This window comes from Triturus cristatus, chromosome 7, assembly GCF_964204655.1.
Source record: "Triturus cristatus chromosome 7, aTriCri1.1, whole genome shotgun sequence".
Taxonomy (NCBI): domain Eukaryota; kingdom Metazoa; phylum Chordata; class Amphibia; order Caudata; family Salamandridae; genus Triturus; species Triturus cristatus.
Genome location: NC_140590.1, coordinates 1,251,718,129 through 1,251,740,779, shown reverse-complemented (window position 1 = coordinate 1,251,740,779; position 22,651 = coordinate 1,251,718,129). Strand labels below are relative to the sequence as shown.

Below are 22,651 nucleotides of genomic sequence, written 5' to 3'. Positions count from 1 at the left end.
GGGGCCGCAAGACGCTTGAACGGCCCTTTTGTCATACACATAGCGGTGGGCACGTATAGCACCAGCACTTTCATCAGGGGCTGTTCCCTCATTTGCATGGTAGTGTGACCCAATGCAAATGATGGAATCCCTTTGCCTCTGTGCCCCCGCTGTATTCTAGATGTGGGCACAGAGGCAAAAAAGCTATCAGGAGGCACACTGACAGTGCGCCACCTAAATGGTGGTGAACTGGCACTGCGCCTCCCGGATGGCAGCCCTTTGAAGGGGGTCCTATGGACCTCTCTAGACATCACCTTGCAGGCAGGTGCAGTCACTCATTGCAGCCGCATGCAAGGTGATCTCTCAGCCCTCTCAAAAGTGCAGGCGGGTTGCCTCCTGCTCAGTGAATCACTGATTGGCTGCTTCAAGGCCGCTCTGCATTTCACTTGAATGCGCTGCCCCCACGACAGCATGACTTCGTAGCTGCCCTGGGTGCAGCGCTTTCCATATAATACGGCGTACTCTCCTTGTTTGCGCAGGGCACACCTTCCGAAAGGAGCCTCCAGTGCAACAAGGAAAATGCTCCACATTGTCTAATAAGGCCCCTGGTGTGCACTCTAGGCTGGTTATCCCGATCTCCCTCAGGCTGGAACCAGCATAGGAGATTATTTCCACCAGTCCTTGCCGGTATGTCTTGAGCTCTGGGATCACCCAAATCCTCCTCCAGAAAAGCAGAGGGTGCATTCCCGCCATGTCAGAAAGTGATCTTAGCCCATAGGAGGTGCAATGGAGTACTTATAGGGACGCCAACCAACTGTTGCATGAACCTATTTTCAACCACAGTTAGCACAGTCACACCCAAATGGCCCCACAGGTCCACGCCATACAAAACTGCCCTTAGGTCCTGATGCCTATAAATCTGCAGAGCAGATTATACGGGACGTAACAGAGCCTAATGCCAGTTAAATAATCCCACCCTTGATTTGTTCCATCTTTAGCTTGAGCTGAGTGATGTGAACTTGCCATCCCATGTGCTCTGTTAATGTCATACATAGATGCAATGAAGTACGCACCCGCTCCAAGGATACCCCTGGTAACATTGGATTGGCCCTGGTAGAGTGCCCTGCAGGACCATGGTCTTGGTATTCGTCACATTAATATCTAGACCCCTAATCTTACAAAAGCACTCGAATCAGTCCAACAATTTTTGGATTACCATACAGGATTTAGAGAGGAGTGTGTCATTGGCAAACATGAGAGCAGGAACCTTCATGTTTGCTAATCTAGGTGCATCATTGTTGCATTGTTCCAGGAATTTGACAAGCCCATTAATATATAATATAAAGAGCGTGTGGGCAAGTACACATCCCTGCCTAACTCTTCTGGTGACAGGAAAGGGTTCTGTAAGCTTGCCAACGTTGCCACACCTTAGCTGTACATAATGCCTATGGTGCAGCCTTGCTATAATGTCAGTCAGGTAACTAGGCACCCCATCTCATCAAGCACCAGTCAGCCTGTTATTTTGGGTGCTAAATGAAAGGCTGAGTGCAGGTCTACAAAAACAACATAAAGTCGACCCCATTTCAAATTGACGGTCTTCCAGTAGACCATCTGTAAGTGAAACACTTGGTCAATGATGCTGGTGCGCACTCTGAATCCCGCCTGGAGAGGAGTCAATACTTCCTCAGCTAAAATCATATCCTGAAGTCTTCCCAGGATTGCTCTACAGAATAACTTTTGTGAACTGTCAATCAGACTTAGAGGTATGTAATTTACAGGTGATTCGCGTGAACCCTTTTTGAAGATGGTGATGATTTCGGCCCAGCCCATGTTGTTGGGATAGGCGCTCCTTTAATAATGGCCATAAATATTACTAAAAGATGTGAGCTTCAGATACCTCAGGTACAGTTCCCCTAAAAGTCTGGCTTATTTCCTGCGCTGTGGTCACCGGGTAATTCGGCTCTCCAGTGTGTACTATGGGCCCTAAGGACTCCGCCTTTGCACTTTGAACAACCTCCCATGTATCTTCATAAAACTGTTTTGGCACCTCACTGCCCGGTGTAGTACCTTGCAGGGCTTGATGATCGCCCTTCTGTGTGTATAGATTGGCAAAATGTTTTACCCAAACGCTGTCTGCAATGTTATTTTCAATCGGGAAGAATCCTGCCCAATACCTGATGACACCAAATTCCAAAAGAAGCAATGGTCCTTTGTTGTGGCAGCATCTAGAAGACCGTCCCTTGCCCTATTCTCTTTTAGCAGTGGATACCGCTTTTTTATCGGACTGCCTCGCAGCCTGCTCTAGGGGCCTAGCTTGCTTTTTTATCGGTAGACCTAGCTTGGTCTTGGCATCTCCGCATTTCTTGTTGTAGCAGGATGAGGGGCGCATCCTTATCAGTGCTCGCTTGACTATAGTGAAAGAAAGGCTCCTCAAATTTTGAAATATCCAGTCATGTACCTCCAGGATCACCCCTGCGGATTCCCTTACGTCCCAAGTCGAATCCAGGGAGACCAGTACCTCTATGTCATCGGCAACCAGTCTATATATCTGGCAGATAAACTCTTGATTGCTTCACGCTTCACCATGTTACCCTGTGCCTATTGCTCATGAGCCTTAGCCTTCTGTTAGAAGGCTCGCCCTGAGTACAGGAAGTTTCCCTAGTAGGTAGAATCAACTTAAGGTTCAGAGAAGTATGATGATTGTCGTAACGGGGAAGCACCATCATATCCATTAAGAATGGCCACAGTTTGATATAAAACATAATATAGTCTATTAAGCTATTGTTATGACCCCTCATATAGGCCTTGATAGTTGCACAAACTTTTACCTACATTTGTCCTACCATTGTTCTACATAATTGGTCTGGCACTGACCTTTTACCTAGTGTGGTTTTCTCTGAAAATTAGCCTTATTTATTATGCCTGAGGATTCTCAGTATCACAGCAGGATTACCTTCTTCTGCATAAAAACTCCATATATGGGTCACCACTATCCTCATCCTTGGCCGACATGCTTACAGTACCATGACACATCTGGGGGTACCTTTCGGGTATATAAGTACCACCTCTTCACTGGACAAGGGAGATGAGAAAGCTTCCATGCTGACACGAGACGCTGAGATCCCTGCACGCAGATACTCCAGCACGCAGTGGTCTGACATTCTTTGCAGGGTGTCCAACTCGAGACCAAGACGGTGTCCGTCCTTCACTCACATCAGGGAATACGGTTGGCTCTTTCCTATGGCTATTCTTGGCTATACAACTGCATACATGCTAGGTACACTTGGGTGCATCTAGTTAGGGATTGCTTCGTAGGAGTACGCATTATTACTATCATGTATCTATATGCCTGCATATATTCACTGTTTTTGCACTATGGTAGAAATCTACCTTTTATTTACTCTATTGGTGCTTGTAATCATTTATATCTGTTTCTGTCTAATTGTTTTTGCTGCACATGTATTTTATACTAGAATGACGTTGGTTCAATAAATGCTTATTGAAAACATCCCCATCTTTAATCTGTATATCTTTCTGAGAACAAGTGAGCTCGAGTGACTAAGCGAAAAGTACTGTACTGTTTCCACGATCCCAGAGGGGTCAGGGTTGTCATGTTCGAAAGTTGCCAGGAACTATTCGCTCCTTGGTAATGATGTGTGGCTTGTAGTGGCACTGTGAGCTAGCCGGTCTACAAACTAACATCCTTTGGGGGTGTCTGGAATCAGTCTGATTACCAATCCCTTGGTTTATGCTATCTAAAATGCACAGATCCTATATAGATTTGTAGGAACTACACAACACTGGTATGCTTACCTAATTTATGTGACCCAATCTAAATTAAAGGCATGTTCAATGTGAAAGCATTGATTTGAACTGCTACGGGGTCCATTTCTTGATAGGTAAGAGCTTAAGGTCGGGCATTACCCTGGTTGCATCCTCTTCTGCCATGAGTGCCTGGCTGTCTAAAACCTGAGACTCAAATTGACAGTTGAAATCAACCCCCAATATTTTCTTGCCTGGGAGTGTAGCAAGATGTTCACTCAGACAATCTATGACAATAGATTCCGTCTTATTGCCACTGGATCTGCTGTGTGCATTATATATTTAGTAGGTGACGTCCGAAGAAATAGCTGGACTGCGGCATAGTAGTTTTAACCCAAATCGTTAAGCCTTCAGAGGGCCTGCCTGCCCCTGAGGATACTGCTTCCTTACAGATTTTTACATAGCCTGCACAATGTATTGGCTGCAAAGACCAGGTCTCTTGAAATTGGCAAAAATCATATTGATATACAAAGTCCCCCCAGTTCGGATTGCTTATTTTGGATGGTAACCCGCTGCATTCCATGAGGTGAGGTTCATTTGAGGGGATTCAATCAATCCATCAAGCATTAATAGAGCGCACTACTCGCCCGTGAAGGTCTCAAGGCGCAGGGGTGGGGGGGGGGGGTTCCGGGCAGCTCCGAGGTCATCCGACGAGCCAGGTCTTGAGGTACTTTCTGAATATTTGCAGTGTAGGGCTTCTTCTGATGTTGACAGGAGGTTCATTCCAGGCCTTGGCCACGATGTAGGAGAAGGATCTGCACCCCGTTCTGGCTCTGTGACTGCGGGGGACGTTCGCTAGGGCTAGGTCGGCGGAGCGGAGGTTTCCCTTGGGACGTCGAAGGAGATTCTTTCGTTGAGGTATTTGAGTCCTGTGTAATGGAGGGCTTTGCAGGTGTGTGTGAGCAGTTTGAAGATTATTCTCTTTTCGACGGGGAGCCAGTGGAGGTCGCGGAGGTACTAGATGATGTGGTCATGTAGTGGGATGCTGGGGATGAGTCTGGCTACAGCGCACTGGAGTTTCCAAAGGGGAGTTTTGTTGATTCCTGCGTAGAGCTTGTTTCCGTAGTCCAGCCTGCTGGTGATGAGTGTGTGGGTGATGGTCTTCCTGGAGTCAGGGGGATTCTGTGGAGGCGAGGAGAGCAATATAGTCTGTGAGGGTGATGGTGTACGGGGAGCTTGGTCGTGGTGGTCTGTAGGCGAGTGTTCCGCGGAGTGCCATTCTGGGGTTGGGCTGGATCTGGAAGTGTATGTGTTCCATGGGGGCGAGGTGTCGTCCGAGTTGGTGGTTGTCAGTCAAAGGGAGCTTTGGGGAACGATGGCGAGGCCTCCTCCGGGGCGGTCTTTTCTCAGGATCTTGTATCCGTAGGAGATTGTGGTTGCGATGTTGGGAGCGGAGCTGGCGTTGGTCCAGGTCTCTGTGAGGAAGGCAATGTCAAGCGAGTGGGTGTTGAGGAGGCCCCAAACTTCTACTGTGAGTGTCTGTGCAAAGAGCACACTTTGAGGAGGATGCAGCTCAGGGGCTTGTGCGCGCTGGCATCCGGGGGCATGGCGGTGGCTGTCTGGGTCCAGAAGAGGGTGTAGGTGTGGCAGCAGGAGTACAGACTTTGGGAGTTGCTCTGCATCGAGAGCTGGCAGTTGTTGTGTCCAGGGTTGAATGCTGGGGTCGTACCGGCAGGGGATTGGAAGACAAGGGTCCCTGGCGCTGGTCACGGATGGGCACAGATGGCCGCCATTAAGTAGGAGTTTCAGGAGGGAGTAGGAACACGCTGGGGAAATTGAGAGCAGGCGGGAGCAGGAACACGCTGGGGGCAGGGCCACAGGGGCAGCAGCGGCGGGGAAAAAGGCAGACGCAAACAGAAAACTAGGCAAGTAACAAAAAAAAAGGCAAAGACATAAAAAAACTGAACAGAAAAAAGACAGAACAGCAGCAGACAGAAAAGGCTGACAGAGCGGACCAGCAGAAGAGCAGGCTCTTCCACTGGACCACCAGGGATGAGGCACAGATTGGAGCCTGCGGGTGAAGGAGGGCCTTGTACACCTACCTGGGTGACCAGAAGGAGCTGGGGGCAGTGCCTTAAGGACGAAGCTGCACGAGGGGAGAGCAGGTACCCTGACTTGATTGAACGTGGTAATGTTATCCTATGGGAGAAACGTACACTGCATAGGTTAACTTGCAATCGGGTTACAGGACTGCTTTTCTAGACTTAAGATAAGTTGGGGCCAAGATCTTTAGAACCACCAGCAGTTTCGGTTTACCAGCCCTTGTGTGTCTGGGTGCAGAGGTGATGGTCACCAGGATATCCTTGAGCACTACCGTTGAAGCCTATGGAGGAACCTATAACCAGCAAAATGCTGCCAGTGGGACTTGGGGACAAGTCAGTCAAAACCCAAAGCCATGCATCGGTCTCACGATCACGGGTGCACTGTCGGTAGGCTCGGACTTGGGCTGTGGGGCTCGTGTGCAGAGGTGTTTTGGCTCGCAGGTTGCTTGCGTTGAAGGCTCTCATCTTTGGAGTCAACCTGGAGGTTGGGACCAAACAGGACAGCTGGGCCACTCTCAAAGCTGGCTGCGGTGATGCTGAAGTCCCTTGTCGGCTGGTCGGTCTTTGCGGTGTTGGAGTCTGGATTGGACAAAGAAAACAAGCATTGGCTGCTATGAGGGCTCTGGTACCCAAGGTATTAGTGCTGCTGGGATCCTGAATGGTCTAGCGTCTCAGAACTTGTTGAAGAGATGGGGCAGGCCTCCGTTAGCCTGCAAATCTTCCTTCTGGGGTGCTGCTTCTTCAGTGGACCCGGGGTCAGCTAGACAGTGTACCGGGTCAATGCGGTCGGGGGCTGCAGAGAAGAGGCTCCTTCACTTCAAGGGCCATGCTGGCTGGTTGTCAAATTGCTGGCAGCCCTCCAAGGATTTAAGAGGATGCACAACTGCTGGACAAGTCGGTCTTTTCAATTGTCGGGACAGCAGCAGGCAGGTTTTGGTGCCCTTTCCGGTGTTGGTCCACAGTCCTTTCTGTTTCTAGTTGCTGGTGTCGGGGGCCACCTAAATAGCGAATTTAGGAGCGCTAAGGGGAGTGTAAGGTAGTACCCAATAGGCTACTCACCTTTGGGGTCGCTACAGCCCCTAAATAACAACTTCCTGTGAGGAGTGGACATACCCCTGTCCTGGAGTTCCTAATTCCACCATAAACTAGAGGGTGGAATCGTTCTTTCTTGGAGCACATCAGGTAGTCCACCTTACGGGTGTGACTTGCCTGGTAGTGCAACATGCCTACTTGCATAGCTAATTTTCCACCGTCCTGGTGCCAAATAGGCCTCAGGGCAGTGGGTAGCATTCTCCAGGTCTGGAGGAAGCCAGGGTCGCATACCGAAGGCAGCAAGGGCTTTGAAGCGTCTGGCCTTCATATGCTACTTCGCTAGCCATCCCACTGGAGGAGCTAAAAACACACCCTGCCAGATACGCCATGGTCTCTGGCCTCTGAGAGCGCTGGCTCTCACCTGCAGGCGGTCAAAAACCTGTCTCTGGTGGCAGGCTGATAGATACCAGTCAGCCAGCACACTAAGAGATAAGTAGGTTTTCAGGGGGCACCTATAAGGTGCGCTTTGGGTGCAGGTCATCCACTACTGGCATCAGTAAGGATTTATTAAGATAAGGTTTTTGATACTAAACACCTTTATTTTCAGTACAGCCATTATATAGCTGGGTAACACGTGATAACCAATGCTCAGTACATATCTCTAAGATGGCTGCTGATCCCTTGTAATGCCATAGTAATGGTGCTAGACATCACAGGGTAATATCTGCTCATGCAGAAGTGCCCTCATATGTATCATAATGCACCCTGCCTTAGGGCTATATAGAACTGCTGTAAGGGTGACTTACATATAATACATGCAGTATACTTGGGCATGGCACACAAGTGTGCCATGTTGTGTTTTCACAAGGGTTTGCACCCTTTCAAGCATTCTGCAATGGCAGGCTGCATGCAGTTTGTGTGTGGACGCGTCCCTTAGGGTGGCATAATACATGCTGCAGCCCTTAAGAACCCTCTTTAATACCCATGCTTCTTGGTCCTGCTTCATCTCCCAGTAGACTAATCTGAGTTCCTTGTGTCAGAGGGCCACCTGAATACTGAATTTAGGAGTGTTAAGAGCAGTGTATGGTAGCAGGTGATGGGCCACATATCTTTAGGGTCATTACATCCCCTATATGACCACTTCATGTGGGTAGTGGACATAACCATGTCCCAGGGGTCCTAATTCTGCCATCACCTAGATGGCAGACTTTTCCTAAGGGGGCCACATCAGGCAGCTCACCTTAGTGGTGTGACAAGCCTTGCAGTGCACCACGCCTCCCTGCATATCTAATTCACCATCTACTCTTGTGCCAAATTTGCCCAGGGCAGGGGTCTTGGTAAGCTGTGGTCACATATCAAATGCAGCAGAGACCTTTGAAGCCTCCTACCTTGATATGCTGATAGGCTCTCTGAGAGTTCAACGCTTCCCAATTGTAGCATCTTGCTGAATTCAGCTCTGATGCTCTCCTTAACTTGATCCGACTGTCTATTTATTTTGTTTTTGATAGGTTTTTTGTCTCCAGTGTCCACATCATGGGTACACCGGGTAGTCTGAACAGAGGTTAGGGAGAAGAGCTCAGTATGCTGCTCCTGAACTTGCCTGCACTTAGCTTGCTATTGGGCAGAGAGGGTGTCTGAGAAGACAACTCCATCCATTGGTCGATCTTTTGGGCTGTAGGAGAGGAGGTCAGGAAGAGGTTCACTCTGCTTCTTGGTCCTCATCAGAAACCATGACTATAGCACATCAGCACTGTCATAGAAAGGCTTCAAACGATTAACATGGATGACCCTGTGAGAGCTCGTGCTAGTGCCTAAATCTACCAGATAGGTGACCTCACCTTTCCTTTCAAGGATAGGGTAGGGACGACAACTCTTTTACTGGAGGGCCCTGGGTACCACAGGCTCCAAACCCCATACCTTCTGCCCTGGTTGGAACTCCACCAGTGCAGACATTTGGTCATGCCAGAGCTCCTGGCTGTCCTCAAGGTTTTTGGATACTCTCCCATGTATTCTGCCATCCTTGAACGTAGGCCAACCACTTAGTCCACAATTATTTGTTTAGGCTCTTTGAGAAGTCTCTCACAGCCTTTCTTCCCTAGACACTGTGGTCCCCTTACAGGATGCCCGAACAGAAGTTCAAAGGGGGAAAACTCTTCTCCCTTCTGAGGTACTTCTCTGTAAGGAAAAAGCAGGCATGGCAAAAGGACATCCCATAATCTCAGTTTTTCAGAAAGTCTCATGATCATATTTTTCATGGTTTTGTTGAGTCTCTCAACTAAACCATTTGTGGGTTATATGGAGTTGTGAAATTTTAAGTCACGTCACATTAATTCCACATTGCCTTTAGGTTGCCAGACATGACGTTTCTACCTCAGTCTGACACCATCTCCTTAGGGAAACCTACTTTTGTAAAAAATACTTAAGAGGCCGCTGGCAACTACAGGAGCAGTGACAGTCCTAAGGGGAATAGCTTCAGGGTACCTGGTGGCATGATCCACTACCACCAGTATGAATCTGTTCCTTGATGGTGTTGGAGGGTCCATGGGGCCAACAACGTCAACCCGAACCCTCTCAAAGGGACCCCAACCACTGGAAGTGGAATTAAGGGGGCCTTTAGGCGGTTACCTGCTTTGCCACTTGTTTAGCAGGTAACACCGGTGTTATAAAACTCCATCACCTTCTGGGACATATTTGGCCTGTAGAAGTGGCTGACTAGTCTGCTCCAAGTTTTTCTCTGGTCAGGATGCCCAGCTAGGGGGATGTCATGGGCCAATGAGAGTAAAACTTCTGTACTGCTGATGCACTACCACTCTTCTAGTGGCACCAGGTTTGGAGTCCCTGACCTCAGTGTACAGGTGTCCCGCCACCAATAGGTCCTGTGGGAGCCACTGACATCTCCTATTTCCGGTACAGCAGCTTGCTTTCTCAGGCTTTCAAGAGTGGGACAGGTCCTCTGTCTTTGGTACAGCTCTTCTCTAGAGGGTCCCCCTGTACCTAGGAGCTCTGCCAAGTAGGGCCCAAGTTCCTGGGGTTAAGTTCCCTCTGGGATTGACAAGTCTTCTAACTGAGGAGAGGGGTCCTGAGCTTGTGGCTGTACAGAAGCTGTCTTCCTAGACTTCATACCTTTTCTCTTGGAGGGTGTGCAACTCTTTAAGACCCCAACACCCTTTTCACCCTGTGCTTTGCTCTGTGGACATACCTATACTGCATGCAGTGTCAGCAGGCATTGCACACATGGATGTGTGCCATGTGGTGTTTTCACTTTTATCTGTACCAAGACATGCAGCCTGCAATGGGATTCTGTGTGAGTTAGGTGAGGGGTTCTTAAGGGTTGCCCAATACATGCTGCAGCCTATAGGGACCCTCTTTAATACCCATGCCCTGGGTACTCGAAGTACCATTTACTAGGGACTTACAGGGGAGCTAAAAGTATGGCCAATTGCGGGAACAATTGTACAGTTTTTAGGGAAAGAGATCTGGCACTAGGGGCCTGGATAGCAGGAACCCATTGCACTTGTGTCACAATTGCATCAGGTAATAGGCAAAAAGTAGGGGTGACCATGTCAACAAGCATTGGCATAGCCAATAGGTCTCGCCTTTGGGACAGTCTAAGTGTTTAACCATGCAACAGTTAATGTTGTTCCACCAAGGATATTGTGCTGCATATCTAAATACTTATAAGGTCCCAAAGGCGAGACCTATTGGCTATGTCCTTTCTTGCTTTAGGGTCTAAAACACCATAGCTACGCTCATGGCTGTGTTTTGTTGAAATTTGCCTAAGCAAATACGAGTCAGTCAAAATTTGGGGCTGTTCATGGATATAAAAGTGTGCAAAATTTCAAATATTGCAAATCCCAACTTTTTAGAACCAGAGAGGCAGAAATAAAGCGGACTTCGCAGCCATCGAAAGAGAGCATTGAGCAGCTCCTACCCTGGATAGCAAGCTGGCGCGAAGAAGATGACTGCCATTAGAATACTAATGGGCAAACACATGAAGGGGACGCGTGGGCCCACGCAGCCGTCCTTTCCACAGTGCCATGTGGTCTGTGTAATTATGATGCGAGGAGCAGGCTGTGCAGTACTTTGAGGCACTGTTTGTGGTGGTTAAAATGCTTTGATCCACTTGGATGGCAAGCCAGCAGATGCGGATCGTACTGCGCCATGCAAAGTGAAGAGGAAGAAACCGGGGAGGGAGGAAGTCAGCAGCTGACACTCTGAGATGACGCAGGTGGAGGAAATCTGTTCAACCAGTTACATGCGATCCAGAAGGGTTAAGTGGAATGCTGTGTGTCTTCTACACCAAAGGTACTGCCACCATCCTAAAAAGGAGTTTGAATAAGTCACCTCTATGCAAAACGGATCCTAAAGTTAAAACTCTCTCCAAGTACTCATAATTCATAAACCTAGAAAATGAATCAAGGGTATCCCAACAAATCGAGAAAAACCTTAGTGCCACAATATGGAACTTGTACATACCTTGGTTAAAAAAAAAAATACAAATACTCTGTGGGAACAAAACATAACAACTGTGTTTTTCTGCGTCCGTTTATGTCTTTGACATCAGTTTCACATTAGTTGAGGGCTGTGTCAAAGCCCTATTTTATTTAGTATCAGATTACCTAAATCTAATGAAAACATGGTGTAGAAAACTCTGAAAAGCACACACCCTCACGAACTGGCGCAACCCCCCCCCCCACCCCCCACCCCCCCCCCCAAAAAAAAAACACCTTGTTTTCGAGATACAGATGATTAAAGGCTTTTACACTCAAAAGCAGAAAAAAAAACAGTCAACACCATTCCGGGTTAAAAGGGCAATAGATGCACGCAGCTGAGAAGCATACCACTGCTGACCATCGGAAGACTTGCCCCTAAGTGTTATCTCCTTTCTAACTGTTATCAAGCCTTCGCCTTGTCTGGAGAAGCTGGCGCTACACTGATCACACTAAAGTGCCTCTGAATTGTCTTTTCACAGACCGTAAAGTCAGCAACCCTCTGCTTGTCCCCTCCCATGAAGCTGGCAGTTCTCCAATGAAGTACATGTGTCTGAGGAGACACACACTTGCCGTTTTGGAAGACACATTCTTATTTCGGGGCTTCGTAAACGACTAGCAATAATAAACGAAAGAAAGAGAAATAAAGTGTGAAACAAAAACGGGGTTCACAAATAATAGAAAAAAAGTAGAAAAACCAAAGAGAACGAAAGTAATGTCAACAGCAATGCCAACAGCAATGGTCCACGTTACTGAACAATTCAGCAGGACTAATGCTCAGATCAGCTAATGGAAGGTGAATGAATGGCTCTTCCAAAAAGGTGATGTCTGCCTTTGGAATCACTGCTCGTTTGTAGCGCCAGTGGCATTCTTGGAATACAGATAATTGTGCCTTCACAAGCAATGATGCCAAGCTGCAGTGCATTTTTCCCCACGCAAAAAGTACCAACGAGTCCTGGCAAACAGCTGTAAAGAGTCACTACTTCAAAAATACAAAAGAAAATAGCCTTACAAAGGCTGACACGATGCTCCTCTTGAGTTGTGGGGGCAGTCGAGCGGGAATGGTGCTTCCTCAAGTTGTGAGACAGAAGTGATTGCTGGGACGCGTAATACCCGAACAAAGAGAGTGTTACTGTTAACGACTTCTTGCACTCATGAGTGGAATCCTGGTGTAAATAAAAAGAAGCGTGGTTTGGATTGCCAGTCCACCCTTGTAGAGCATTCTACAAATTCTATACTTGTAGTCTGCAATGTATTACACCAAAACAGGCGAGCGTGTTATTTCCTGCTATTTCTGTAGAATGCTTTGAAAGGGTGTGTCCCAATAAGAAAATGTTATGGGTTAGGATACACAAGACCCTGCGAAACCCTTCGTCTGTTGGAATTGGTCCAAAGATACGCTACCACCGTAGAGTTATGCGCGCGCGGGCGTGAAAGTAAAAGAAAAGACAAGCCTGGCCTCAAAAGTGGTGCACGTGCGAGCGCCGGCCGCGGCAAAAGTGAGAGCACCGCGTTTTAATGATTCGTGACAACGGAGAAAAGACAGTTGGCACGTGCACACGCGCGTAACTGCACGCTGGTGGCCAGCAAAAGCCTTTGGTAGGACTTTCAAAAGCCAGCTACTAAATGTCTCGCGCAGAGCAGCGCATGCGCTGGCTCTAGCGAGACCTAAAAAGGGGCAGTTTCCTACAGTAAGCATAACCCTGTCCCAGAGTACCTAATTCCACCAAAAACAAGATGGTGGAATGCTTCTTTCTGGGAGCAAATCAGGTGGCCCACATTAGGGGTGTGTCTAGCCTGAGGGTGCAACACACTTACTTGCATTGTCAATTTCCTACCTGTTCTACTGCCAAATAGGTGTGACGTTCTCCAGGCCTGGAGGAAGCCGGTATCACATATTAATGGTGCCAGGGGCTTTGAAGCCCCTGGCCTTGATATTCTAAATCACTAGCCATCCTGCTGGAGGAGATTGAAACGCCGCCTGCCATAACTGGCATATTCTCTGGCCTCTGACAGCTCTGGTGCTCACCTGCAGGGGGGGAGGATCAGAAACCTGTCTGTGGTGGTAGGCAGGTAGATACCAGTCAGCAAGCACACTAAGAAACTTGTAGCTTTTCAAGGGGCACCTCTAAGGCGCCCTTTGGGTGCATGTCGTAATAAATCCACTACTGGTATCAGTAAGGATGTTTTACAATGAGGTGTTTGAACCCAAACACCATTATTATCAGTACCGCCATTAAGTAGCTGGGCAACGCGTAATGGCCCGTGCCCGGTACATGTCTCTAAGATGGCTACCTGATCACTTGCAATGTCTTAGTAATGGTGCTAGGCATCACAGGGGCATTTCTGCAGTGCGTCAGTTCCCTCGCACGTGTCATAATGTACCCGGCCTTAGGTCTATAAAACCTGCTGTAGGGGTGACGTACATAAAATAAGTGCAGTGTATTTGGGTGTGCCATTTTGGGGTTTAAAAAGGGTTGGTACCCTTTCATGCATCCTGTAATGGAAGGCTGCATGCAATTTGTGTGTGGGTTCCCTAGGGTGACATAATATATGGTGCAGCCCTTTGGGGCCCTCTTTAGTACCCATGCCCAGGGTATCGAGGTACCATTTACTAGGAACATACAGGGGTACTAAAGTCCTTGACAATTGGTGAGCAACTGAGCATGTCTTGGTTTTAGTGGAAGAGCACTGGTGCTGGGGACTTGGTTAACGGAGACCCAGTGTATATCAGTTCAAAAACAACAATATCAGTGTCAAAAAGTCGGGGTGACTATGACAAAAAGGGGCACTTTCCTACAACAGGCATGTCAAAGTTACTTAAGTCAGATGATCATTTTCAGGTCCTGCAGCAAATGGTGGCAGCCCACCTACAGTAAGGAGCAGTGGATTTGGTCTCAGAGCAGAAAACTGGGCTAGGATACTACCTAGGAATGTTGTCTGTGTCTAACTCTAGACCTCGGGTCTTGATCTTTTACATTGTCAAGGAAAATTTCAAGCTGCTGTCCTTGACTGAAAGATGAAAATTGGATGGTTTCTCTTGACTTGCAGGGCATATATTTTTATATACCGATCTTGTTGCTTCACAGAATATTCCTGCAACTCATGGTAGGAGCCACCTGCTACCAGTCACTGTATTCTGTTTGGAATAATATTGGCACCCAGATGTTCACTAAGTTGATGGCGGTCTATCACATCTGTACAGGTTGAGGATTTAATTGTTTCCATACCTCAACAATTGGCTGCATAAGGTGAGCTCGCTGCAGCTGGTTTCAGGCCACTTAAAGGCCACATCATTCCTATAGTTCGACAAGGACTTGTCCATCAACTCGCACAAATCTCACCAAGAGCCCTATTTGTGCCTCCTGTGCATGGGGCCAGTACTGAATACAGCATCTTTAAGAACCTTCCTGCATTCTCAGAGGATCCAGGATGTTTGTGATTTGATTCTGATGTTTTGAGAGGGACCTTGTGCTCTAGTCCTAATGATTGTTTGCCTAAGCTGGCTTCCTGCACTCTACTGGTCATGTACGCACGCTGGCACATGAGGACGTTCGATGGTGCCTCCATCTGCAGTCCTAGGCTATCTGTTGGTCATCTTCAGACTCTCCCGGAACACTGTGACAGGCTTGTTTCTGTGGTCAGTAGAGAAGAGCCTGATGCAAGGGATCTCAGTTTGCCCTCTACCAGTAGTGGCCACAGTATTTGAGGGCTCATCCACCTTTGGAGTGTTGTGTGCATTTGGAAGAACTGGGGAGTAGGTCCCCTGGTCTTGTGGAGAGCTGATGTTGCACATCATTCTGGGGAGCTTTGTGCAGTGTGTCTGATCGTGAAAGCCTTCCTGCCATCCCTTTGCACCTAATCTGTCCAGATCTTAACAAATGACGCAATTTGGCACATTGACAAGCACGGGGTGTGGTGTCTGATTTTTGTCAAGAAGCCCTGGAACTCTAGGCCATGGCTGGGGCTCAGGCGCAGGCGATCTGACTGGTTGCTAACCATCTGCCCTGTGGTCGCATCACTTTGCTGACAACAAAAGTCTCCTCCACCTGGAAGTGGTTCATGAAATCTTGGCCCTGTTGGTCACCCCTCAGGTGGACCTATTTGCCACACGCAAGAATGCCCACTGCCCAATGTTCTGTGCCGTCCAGTTCCTGCTGTAAGAAACCTTGAGGAGGGATGGGTGTCAGTTGATGTTGAAATTTCTTCTTCATTTAGCATTTTCTTAATTCCTTAGACAGTAAGGACGCTACATCAGGATCGGGGCCAAATAATTCGGGTCATCCCAGAATGGTGTAGAACAGTGTGGTATGCACACATCCTGCAACTCTCCCTGTGTCATCTGCCCCAGCTACCTCTCATAGAGTGAATTTCCTAGCAGTCTATATGGCAGGGTCTTCACCCCAATCTCCAAAGCCTCCACCTTCATACCTGGAGATTGAATAGGAACACCTGAGTTCCTTTAACTTTCCAGCAGAGGCGGTTGACGTCATATTGTCAGCTTATTGCCTTATCACAAAGCCGGTCTACTCGAATAGTTGGACCTTTTTTTTTTTTTGAGACGGTGTGCAGATCAAAATTTAGACCCTCTAAGGGCACAGATATGTAATGTTGCATTTTCCCACCTGTTAATCTAGCAAATATGTGTGATTGGCACTGTCAAAAGCTATGTTGTTGCCCTCTCTGCATGTATCTCTCTTCTTGACCAGCCTTCTTTTGTCTAATCTAGCTTGTGCTCAGATTTTTGAAGGGGCTCACATACAGTTGTCCCTCTGCAGCCTTTGTTATGCGTCAAAGATATCCGAATTAGTGCTTTTTTTTTTTTTAAAAGGGCTTCATTTAAATCCCTACATAGTTGTCAGTTACGTTTGTTGACATTAAGAACAGTTTTTCCTGTGCCCATCACTTCAGCACGGTGCATCAGCGAACTTTCTTATCTAAGGTGGTGAGTCACTTCCTTTCACTTTCCGGTTTCTTCCCTCAATCCAATTTCCCATCAAGGAGAAGGAAAGCTGGATCCTCAGATGGTGGTCATTTATTACATTGACTGGACGAATGAGAGGAGGTCTCATGACTATTTCCTCGGGGGGGGGGGGGCATTGTGTGGATAACAGAGGCACCTACCTGACGCCCGGACGCTCCGCTGCGCACTTCTGCATCTCCAGGGGGTCAGAGACGCTGTGGTCTCCCTCGCTGCAATCTCTCTTGCTGGCCGCTTTGCAGGGGGACTACAGCCCCCAGGGTCCCTAGCGGCACCTCCTGCTTCCGCTTTCCTGCGCGCCCGGAGGCGCTTAAAACTGAGAGGCTCCCTCGGTGGAGCGGGGGGCATTGTGTGGATAACAGAGGCACCTACCTGACGCCCGGACGCTCCGCTGCGCACTTCTGCATCTCCAGGGGGTCAGAGACGCTGTGGTCTCCCTCGCTGCAATCTCTCTTGCTGGCCGCTTTGCAGGGGGACTACAGCCCCCAGAGTCCCTAGCGGCACCTCCTGCTTCCGCTTTCCTGCGCGCCCGGAGGCGCTTAAAACTGAGAGGCTCCCTCCGCGTCGCGGGACGCGCGCGGGCGGCGCCGGGCTAAGCCCGGGCAAAGGGCGGGCCCTCTGTGGCCCTCAGAGGACCGATTGAGGCCGGGACGGGCCACGTCATTAACCTGTAAGATTAGCACACGTGAGCACCTGGTTTGGGTGACCTGCTCATCCTTTGGACTATAGATTTTGTTCTATTGGTTTTAATCTATTCATTTTGGCTAATTGGTATCACTGTATGTGTTGGTGATATTATATTGTATTACTGTTTAATTTAAATTTTAGGAACTCCCAGGGGTGTGCCTACCATGGCCAAATCTACATTGAGTAGTAAATCCTCTACTGCCTCAACATTAGACAACTACTTAGTTAAAGTAGTTACAAAAATCAATAGTGATAGGCGTAAATCTTTAGGTCAGGGGTCCAATTTAACGACCATCTGCCCTTTATTAGATCATATACCCACCATATCTTCCCCTCCATTTCATGGTGCGAACAGTTCCAATGATAACCATGATTTGGTAACCCTGGGCGATCAAGTTCTTGTTGAACAAGAATTGCCAGAAGCAAATAGGGACTCAGTAACTGATGTAAATGAGGTCCCACCAGAAGAATCCCCGGACCTGACTACTCAGAGAGTGCTGAGATCCCGTAAACGCACTCAACTGAAACAGGGAGGTGCACGAAGCATCCACAAAAAAACGGGTTCAGCATCTTTAAACGGGGTTACCTCGGAGTTAGCCTCTTCTAATAACCCAACAACTAAGATAGATCCTGACCAATTAGATTCTTTGGTAGGCCTTTTGGAGGCAAAAATTTTAAAAATAGTTGAACCCCTAGTAACCAAGATTGGTGAACTATCGGCAGAGATTGAAGGTCTACGTAAACTCATGGCCCTTAGTAACAATTCTCCCGGGAAATCTTGTAGTGTAGCTGGGGGTTCATGTGGAACTGTTGATCCCCATAAGTCCTCAAAGGTAATTCCAAACTGTGCTGAACCCCTGGCTGTTGTACCCACGATCATTGTGAATAATATCTCACCTCTAGATAGCTGTTCAAGGAGCAACCAGGTACTCGGAAGTATGCATACAGGAGGAGCGAAACCAGACTTACCCCCTGATTGCACCCCATTTGTTGTAGTGTTAACAAATGTACCCCCCCTGAAGGATGGTGCCCAAAAAATTAACTCAGAATCCCATGAATCTCTTAAAAATAAAACAGTTTCGTGGTTAAATAAACATTGTGGATTTCCAGTGCATTTAGCCCATCAGATATTAACAACTAGAAGAGTTTCATGGATAGGGCATTCTCGTAAGAACACAAAGGGCATTGTGTTATAATAAATTTCAGTAATCCTTCCTTAGTTAATAACACCCTATTGAAAGCTACCTGCTCCCTCATACCGATCAGGGTATTACCCTCCGATCACTGGGTTATTTTTATAGGCAACAGACAAGGATTAGTGATCCGTTGGAGGGCAGAGTACGTTACCCTGAAGGACAGTTTTTTCATGGTGTCGTCACCTCTAATCGTTTTCAAGTTTTGAGTGATTTAGACTCTAATGACTGACTCCACCATGATTGGGTCACTCCCAGACCTACTAGGGAAGGTTCAATTTCAATACTGGAGGAGGGCCAGGGATTAAATGGAACTGAGTTAAGCACGAGGGTAGAGGGCACCCTAAATGCTATGACTGTAGTGAGGAATGTTACTGTTGAAAATGTGGATAGTATAGCTGCTGTTCCATTGCAGCCTTTAGGCACAAGTGTCCTTAGTTGGAATATAGCCGGCCTTAACAGCAAAGCACATGATCCCATATGGAGGGACTGTTTATTAGGCCACAAAATTATTGGGCTACAAGAAACTTGGGACACTGAAAGTACCTTCTTGTTGGATGGGTTTTCTGCTTTTTGGTCACCTGCGGTGGTCTCTTGCAGGGGGAGGGCAAAAGGCGGACTTCTCACTCTCATTTCACTGACACTTGAGGGCAAATATAGTAAAGTGGAGTCAGGCTCGCCTTATTGCCTAGCAGTGGAAATTCAATCCAACTCTAATGGGAACTGGCTTATTGTAAATTTTTATAACTCGTTTACTAAGAGCACGCCAAATGAACATTTAGTCAGTCTATATGATTTTTTGCAAATGTATAATGAAACTAACAAGAATCCCTATTCGGTTATAGTGCTTGGCGATTTTAATGTTCATTGTTGTTTTAACAATTGTTTTGTATGGGACAGCCTAGGTCCACCAAATCAAGGTAATACGCATTTCGATCATACACCACAGGGCATGTATCTAGATGAGCTTCTTGCTGGCAATGCCTTGGTTCATCCCGTTAATCATTTAAATGATATCCCAACCTATAAAGGAAATGGCTTAGGCTCCACCATTGACTACATTTTTGTCAGTACTAACCTAGCAAATAATGTAAGTCAATACAAGGTAAATTGGTCTATTTACAGTGACCACAATTCTGTCCAGATAATTCTGACTGATGATCTTAGGAAAAGAGAATCTGACAATCCCACTGTCAGAACCCTGGACATAAGGCCAACTGACCAAACACGTCGCCTGAAATGGTGTCAGGTGGTACCAAAGGATTTTAATGAGAATTTGTGGGGAACGGTTGGGGATGAATTAGATATGTGTTTGCAAGATGGGATCTTTGGTGAAGCAGTCCTGACAGCTTATGGTAAAATTTGTTCTCAGGTAAATAGTGATCTTAAAAAAGTATGTAAGGCCAAACCAACAAATGGGGAGAAATGGTTTGATCACAGCTGCTCATCAGCCCAACGGAAGCTAATGAGAGCTCTGAAAGCTGTTCCACCAGACAGAGCAGAAATCGCTGTATTCAGGAAAGCCTATAAAACGGCTCAGAATAATCGTAAAAATGAAATTAGGGAAGAGGCATGGAATGAACTTTTATCCATCGATGTTATCAAAAATAGTGCCAAATTTTGGTCTATCGTAAACAAGCCTTTTTTTAATGGTAAAAGTAATAACGAGCTTGACTGCGGTATCCAAGAAGATAAGTGGTTTAGCCATTTTAAACAGGTGTATGATGGAGATGGCCCGAGGGTGACGTCTTCACTTAACTTGGAGAATTATACCCTGTCCTTCACAGAACTAGAGGTCACAAATGCCATCATGCAAATGACAAGTAACAAGGCGCCAGGACTTGATGGAGTCCCGGCAGATCTTTTTAAATCAGATATAAAAACCTGGTCTAAAATTTTATTTAATGTCTTCGTAAACGCATGTCAACTGGGCCTACCATCGACTTGGGCGAAATCTGTCATCATCCCCATTTTTAAAAAGGGTGATAGAGGTGATCCGAGCTGTTACCGTCCAATCTCCCTTATAGATTCTTCCGTGAAAGTACTGGGGAGGGTTGTCCTTGCCCAACTGACCGGTTGGCTAGAGGAAACAGGAACACTCTCTAAGGTCCAGTACGGATTTAGAAAAGGGATGGGTACCATAGATCAATGTCTAAACTTACAACTATTAATTGGCAAATACACGGTGGCCAAGAAGGGAACCTTATTGGTGGCCTTCATGGATCTGTCATCGGCTTTTGACCGTGTAAATAGGTCAAAACTATGGTCCCTGCTCCTATCCCATGGAGTAGACAAAGACATCGTCTACTTCTTAGCGGATCTACATAGTGAGTTATCGGCAACAGTTCGCTATGATCAAAGGGGTAATTGTACAAAAGATATACCCATATCAAATGGGGTTAGACAAGGGTGCATTTTGGCACCTCTTCTTTTTACACTTTACATAAATGAACTAGACAATACCCTAATCGCCTCATGTAATGATATCCCTCGTGCAGGGAAATGTTTAATCCCTGCACTTTTATATGCTGATGACGCCGCCCTAGTCGCAAGAACGGGAGTGGGCCTTCAGTTACTGCTTGATTCATTTGCTGGCTACATGAAGGCCTTGGATTTATCTGTCAACTTTGCTAAATCGCATGTCATGGTCATCGGTCCTAAATCCGCTAAATCTAAAACCTTTAAATGTGGGGGTCACCAATTATCCAGGGTATCTTCATTTCCTTATTTGGGCGTTCTTTTTGACGACCAGGGTTCTTGGGTAACCCAAATAATAGCAAAAAAGATTGTTTTTTCCAGAGCAACTGTGGGTGTTCTGGGTTTTGCCAGAAAGCTAGGTGCCAGACCAATGAGGGCCCTTATTCAAGTTTATAAAGCTAAGTGTCTCTCTTTGGCATTGTATGGAGCTGAGATATGGGGCATAAAAAATGTCAAAAGCATTCAGATTGTTGAGGATAGATTTTTAAAAAACCTCCTTTCAGTCCCGATCTCAACTGCTAACTATAATGTCCATCAGGAACTCTGAATTGGTTTTCTAGAAGACAGTATTGCCCTGGCCCCATTATTGAAATGGATTAGCATTTGGCTTAACCCGGATCTACAGCTGAATCGTACAATTATGAAAGATTGTACATTGCTAGATTATGGGTCGCGTATACCCTGGCTGAAATATATTCGGAACCTGGCTATTAAGCTAGGTAGACCCGAATTATATCAGTCTCCAGAGGCCCTGGTAAAAGGTGACATTAAATGGTGTAAAGAAACATTTATGCACATATCTACCATGGATAGGGAAGGGAATGAGCTGGTTAAGGGCACCGTTAGGGCCCACCAGCTTTGTAAAACAACACCATCCATGGAACCATATTTAGGAATTGTCACAAATGTAAATCACCGTTTCCTTCTGACTAGATTCAGATTAAATCAATTACATCTCCTGTTTGGAGATAAGAAAGGTTGGAAAAGGGCTGTGGACCTTGGCCCTTGTTCCTGTGATAATTTCTCCCCACAGGATATGACACATTTCTTCTTCTTTTGTGAGCACTTTATTGATATAAGGAAACGCTTTTTACTCCCTATATTAAGAAACAAAGTCTTTGTTCAGGTGAGACCTGCTCTTCTTTACCTTCAGATGTTAAATGATGTTTGGGAAACTTTTAATATTGCGAATTTTTTATCTGCGGTAATTCGCTCCTTGAGGAAATGAACTGTACCCTTTTTAATGTTTTAAACTGGACACGTTGCCCTGCTTAACTAATTTGTGTCAATGTGTTTTTTAGCTGTAGCGATTATTTAAAATGAAATTTGTATTTTTAAGTCTATTTATTGTAGTATGCTTTTATGGTTTGCACTTAAACCGAATAAAGACTTTTTGACTGACTGACTGACTGACTATTTCCTCGTCAGACATGTGGACAGTAAAAAATGAACAAGGCAGTCCAAAAGAGGTCCTTCTCATGCTGGATTGTCATCTTCATTAAAGTGTGCTATGCCCTTGCTAAGAGGAAATCGTCAGAGGGAAGATGGAAACCCCATACTCATGCCACCAGAACAATGACTTTAGCTTCATCTCTGGCTCGGGGTGCTCCTGTGTATGAGTTTTGTTACTCAGTGACTTGAGCTTCCATCCCTGTTATTACTTGGACAGGGAGATGAGAAGGGATGTCAATTTTGTTTGTTCCATTTGGCAGGATTTCCTTGTATGATAACTCCTGGTCCTCCACATGGGAGGAGGTACTGCTAGAGTATCTATTCAAAAGTGAGAAATCTGCAGGTAGAAGTATGCATAAGAAGAAAAAAGTTGCTTACTTTTGATAATGATCTTTCTAGTGGATACTCAGTCTACCTAATTATTACTCCCCTATTCTGCCAGACTCCCAGTTTTGAGGGATCACCCTACTTTCTGATACTAGTAAGGTTCCCACT

At 46.7% G+C, this 22,651-nt stretch overlaps 1 protein-coding gene across 1 annotated transcript in view; it reads left to right on the top strand.

Moving 5' to 3' along the window:
* Nucleotides 1-22,651, top strand: part of LOC146811733 (syntaxin-4-like) — a 390,796-nt gene that overhangs the window by 273,604 nt on the left and 94,541 nt on the right. The window lies entirely within an intron of this gene.